Below are 5867 nucleotides of genomic sequence, written 5' to 3' on the forward strand. Positions count from 1 at the left end.
AACCTTGCCATGCAAACCCAATACAAATGGGGAGGAAAAAAACATTAAAAAAAGAAACATGGCATTTTAAAGTGATGCCTTTCTGAGTGCACAGCAAGACTGAACTAGTAGGGCAGAGAGGTACAAAAATTCCATTTGAGATTATGGAGAGCATTTAAGATGACTAGCTTGAATGTGATTTAAGAAACAATAAAACAGTGGAATAAAGTGAAACAAGATGTCTGCATTGCTCAATTTGTGTTGGACTGACGGGATGCAAAGTACATCCAGAGATGAGCATGCTTGAGTTTTGGGGAGAGTTAACAAATCTGTGAGCTGGAGGTTTAGCATCAGTAGTGAAAAAAACAAATGTGAGCAAAAGAAGAGAGAATTCAAGAGAGAGGGAGGCAGCACCATTCGGGTCCCGGACAGATTTCCCAAGGAAGCCCCTGAGAAAGGGACTGACTGAGTCCTTGGGGAGAAAGAATTGAGTCTGTTTGTTTTGTGTGAAGGGTGAAAGATCATGACAGAAGTTGCAGGCCTGGGAGAGGAAGTGGAAAGTGGTGCCGTCAGCAGGGAAAGAAAACCCAGGATGTCCTCAAGATGAGAGGTAAGAGTCATAGATCTGGTTGTAGGACAGGGACAGTGCTGTGCCCACATGAGGACGCACGAAGCAGGTAACACACTACCAGCCTCCAGAAGAAATCCTGGTGTCTCTTTCATGTTTCTGAAGGACTCAGCTCCTGGGAAAGCAGCGGGGACCTGCCCTCCTCACACAAAGATCCTGTTGCTAAATTGCGAAGAGGAAACTCTTTAACTCGTCGGTTATTCTTTGGCACCTGTGATCGTGTTAGACATTATAAACAGGTCGGACCAGCCAAGCTGGCATACACCACTGCGGTATCCCCAGGGTCCTTCCCTTTCTGTTTACTTTCTTTTTTTAGCCTTTACGCTAATCTCTCCATCTCTAACAAATATACAACATTCATGTGAGTGATTTCCAAGGGAGAGTGACATTGGCAGACCATGACGTGTCACGACAGGCACATTGACACAGCCAAGCCACAACTTGTGCTTGGGGCCATGCACAGTGCTCCTCCAGCACCAAGATATATATACACACATATATGTACATATACACACATATATATGTTTATATCTGTGCTAGCAGCAGGGGGACAGTGTGTGAAATCCATGCTGGATCCTGGTGTCCCTCTCCTCTCAAGCCCAGTTGCTGTCTATGCACTCACATTTAAAGTTTAACCTTCCCAAAGTGCTTGTTTATGGATGTGCCCCCCACTCCCAGCGTGGGTGCAGCCGTGGGGCAGGCGGTGGGGCTGGGTCCTCCAGGGGCTTGGGCAGGGCAGTTTGTGGCTGTAGGGCTGGGCTGTTCCTCGAAGGCAGTTGTGAGACTTGTGTTCTTTTTAGCACAGCTAGTGATGGTGGCACCACTGCCCACATTTCATATAACAACCCAGTACCACCCTAACAAGTGGGAGACCTGGTTCAACACCCTCCTTTGCATCTCTTTTCTGCCCAGAGAGTGGCAGCACCCTGTGTGCAATGAGCCATCTCAGCATTTGGCCTGTGCTGGCCCCTTTCTTCCCACCTCCCATGTCAGAGGTAAAGGTGTGCACTGGAGCAGGACACTGACCTGGGATTTAGAAGCCCATTTCATAGCCATGATGCTGCTGCTCTTACGCTACAAGGCACAGGATTCCCCCTGGGATGGGAATATGAGTATAGGCAAACTGGTTAACAGCCACTAATTAAACTCCACAAGCACTGGAGTAAAGACCTAAGGAGGGAGGGAGAAGTATCTGGTGTGGGCATCTGTCATAAGCTGCTCACCAGCTCACTGGTTTAGTCCCAGGGAGTGTCCCATTTAAACCCTGACATCATGATGGACACCTATGTAAGCTGGTATCCTTGCTGCACCAAGGAGAGATTTAAGCAATTGCATACTACAGGCAAAAATTGAAGTCAGAGCAGCCACGGTACTCACAAAGATAGATGAGCACCAGGCTCTGCCCCTTCCACATCTCAAATGATAATTCTGTGTTGTGTCGTGGAAGCAGAATAAATAGAAACAGTTTAGAAGCAGTAGTGATCAATGAAGCCTTATAATGCCCCTAAAATGCATATATATGCTATATCCAGGTTCACAGATATGTAAACTGAGGTGCAGATATGTAAAACATCTTGCCTGTGGCCATACAGGGAGCGCACATTGACTTCTGGCTGGTGCAACTGTCCTGATTCCCAGTCTCCCATTCTCAGCATTGGGACAGACGGGGTTGGTTAAGTGAGTGGGATAACCGTGGCTAACATCTCCACAGTATCATGATTCCCAACCCTTAATCGCTGTTAAACAAATCAAAAATGAAATTACACGTAAAGAGATGGGAACTACAGTGCCTAAAAAATGCAAACATGTTCTTCTCCATCAAATCTAATTAGATTTGCCAAAATCAGCGTGCATTGATCTGTGATTCAAACAGTATGCTGATAAATTTTCATGATAGACATGGTTATGAAGCTACTTGGCTAGACTATGAATTAGCCCCTTCAGCAGAAGCTCTCGGTGCATTTTCTCAGCGTGCTCTTCCACTGACAGCTTTTAATCCCCAAATCAACAGGCGATCCCATTGTTTAAGGTTTGCCAGACTCTCTGCTGAGCGTCCAGCGGAGAAGCGAGGCAGACAGCATATTCATGTTGACTATCAATCTTCATTTAAATCAACACACCATTTTTAGCCACCCATCTAAGTGAACTGTACTATGTGCTGGGAAAAGACCTTTCCACTACTAGGCAGAGCAGATTATTTTGATGTCATGCTGCACAGCTTCACCTCAGTGATGTCGGGCAGAGAGAGCAGGCTTTGTATGAAAAGCATCACATAAATAGACTGTCGCTCCAGAAAACCAGCACCACACAGATGCTGTGTGCTGTTGCTTGCCTTCCTGCCAGTGTCCAGTCTCTGCCTTCAGGATTTCGGGATGTTGTTTTTTTGTTTGTTGGTTTTTTTTTCCTCAGATCATGACAGTGAAGCCATGCTGATCTGTTTGGATGGTTTGTCTTACAGTCAAATCATCCCAACAGGGAGAAGTGAATGAAAGTGAGAAAACGAGAGCAGAGCAGGTAAGTTTTAAGGAGGTCAGAGCAAATCCTTGATATGCCAGGAGAGATCGAAGGACAGGATTTTCCATTTGTGCTCAGTTTCATCTGAGCTTTGCATTCGCTGACATCTGAGAGCTTCTGAAAGTGTGCCTTGCCTGAGAGCCAGAAAACATCAGAGTTTAAAGTTACCCAGACAAGAATGGCAAAGGGCAGGCAGTGCACTTGTATCTGTCTGTACCCCAGATTTATCATTTCTCTGCTATCTTTTCATCCAGAAATCATTATTGCTTCAGGAGAGGAAAACCACAGCAGTTTTTTTTGACTGATCTTCAAAAGCAATGAGCATCCCCAGCTGTGATTGGAGACAATGGGACCTTCTTAGCACCTCTGAAAACTGACGTGACTGTGTTAAATCATGTGTACCAACAAGACCCACCCTGCAAAGCAGCCATGACCAGGATGTTGATCACTGAGCACTGGCACAGGTTGCTCAGGGAGGTTGTGGAGTCTCCATCCTTGGAGATATTCAGAAGCCATGGTCACAGTTACAAGGTCATGGTCTTGGGCAGCCTGCTCAAGGTGGCCCTGCTTGAGTGGGGGGGTGGACCAGATGACCTCCAGAGGTCTCTTCCAACCTCAACACCTCTGTGAGCATGTGATGAAGGGCATGAGGATATCCGGCATGATGGCTATTTCACCATGGTCCACTGTCAGCAGGAGATAGCTCAATATAGAGATAAATCACCAAGTGTTTACTGAGGGGACCAAGAGGCTGGATTGTGTACGGCACAGTGCAAACTACTGTGTAACTCCACAGCCTAACGTGCCTCAGCATTTTCATGAGGTCTTTAGCCCAAGATTTACACATTTAAAAAAATCCAATGAGTTACAGCAATGTAGTATGGGCATAAACACGCTAATATAAATTTTTTCCACTTTAGAGGAGATTACATCAGAATAAGCATTTTTATTCCAGTGGTATGGGATGGATTTGGGGTAGTTGGGGCTCCTGGTGCAAGTCCTGCACCCTGACCCTTGGACTTCTCTCGCCCTGACCTGGCTGCAATGCCTGTCCTCTTCACTGGGTTCCTGCTTCACACCAGCTGAGTCACAGTCACCCTAAGCCCAAGGACAAGAGGGGACAGCTTGTCTATGCTTAGGTGGTGCCAGTAAGATTAACTATATGCATGGCAGCAGCATGGCGTTTTTGTGTGGCTAGGCAAAAAAAAAAAAAGGCATCAGCTGAGCTCATTTCATAAATCAAAGTAAATGGCACAGCAGCACAGTATGGATTACACACTTTTAAACCTAAACCGCCAGCTGCAACCTGTGGGTTCCTGCCTTTTCCCACCCATACCAGAACTGTACACACGAGGCAGTTACCAGAAAGAACCCCCCAGCAGAGACAATGCAGCTCTTGAAATTAGTTAAAACTAGAATAGGCTGTAAAATTTTAGGAAATCCTGTCTGCCCTTCAGTTTTAAATTGGATTTGGCTGAACCGGTTTTAAAACTGGCTGGAGAGCCAGGATGGGCTGGCAGGATCACCTCAAGAAGCTGACAGTAGAAATTCGTCTCCTTGTGCCTACCTTGATCAGAGCAGTGTCCCCTCTACCAGAGAGGGTGGAGTGCTTTGCCTGATAAAAGGCTGAGCTCAGCAGACATTAAAGGAAGGTTGTTAGTAAAGATCAAAAGGTAGGAATGGGAGATAGAGCTGGAACATTTGCAAAGTTACCAAAGCCTTCCACTGAGAATGAAGAGATAGAAGCTGTGATGCTAAGTGAATGGGGCAATCTAGATAATGATATCAGAATTAAATTAATTAAGAGAAGATTAAAGAAAGATTGCAAAATTAAGGTTGTAATCCTGGCCCTGCTGGAGTCAGTAAGTTTTGTGGTTTGTGTGGTGCTTCGTGAAGAGGCTGAGATTTTGCTCCCAATGCATACCAAGACAAAGGAGGGTATGAACTGAAAGATAATTTACAAAGAGCCAATTAAATTATGGAATAAATAAGTTGTCAAGGCCTTATAGTGACAAAATCAAAACCATTTATCCTGCTGGAGCATCCAGCAGGATAAATACAATTTGGATCAACATCATCACTGATCTGCATACTATAGGGTGTCCAAGATGGCTTTAGACTGGCTGTCGTAGGATGGGCTGTACCAGATTGCTGTAATGTCTGGCAGGACAAAGCTTTGTATTAAAAGCATTTTAAACAGATTTTAACTGGCAAAGTGAGTTCACACTGGATCAGCATTTTGCATCGTGTAGACATGGTGTGTCTGTTCCTGGAGCCGGCACGGGCACAGAATCACAGAATCATTAAGGTTGGAAAAGACCTCTAAGATCATCCAGTCCAACCATCAACTCATCACCACCATTGAGTACTACATCTACATGTTTCTTGAACACCTCCAGGGATGGTGACTCCACCACTTCCCTGGGCAGCCCGTTCCAGTGTCTGACCACTCTTTCAGAGAAGAAATTTTTCTTAATATCCAACCTGAACCTACCCTGGCACAACTTGAGGCCATTGCCTCTCATCCTATTGCTGGTTACCTGGGAGAAAAGACCAACCCCCACCTTGCTACACCCTCCTTTCAGGCAGTTGTAGAGAGCAATAAGGTCTCCTCTCAGCCTCCTCTTCTACAGACTAAACAACCCCAGTTCCTCCGAGCAAGCTCCCCCAAGGGCCAGCGACAAGCACATTTACACAGGAACCCAATGGAACTTCATCAACTGAGATTAAAATCTTCTGGCACGTA

Source organism: Antrostomus carolinensis, unplaced genomic scaffold (genome assembly GCF_000700745.2).
Source record: "Antrostomus carolinensis isolate BGI_N321 unplaced genomic scaffold, ASM70074v2 scaffold24184, whole genome shotgun sequence".
In the NCBI taxonomy this organism is placed as follows: Eukaryota; Metazoa; Chordata; class Aves; order Caprimulgiformes; family Caprimulgidae; genus Antrostomus; species Antrostomus carolinensis.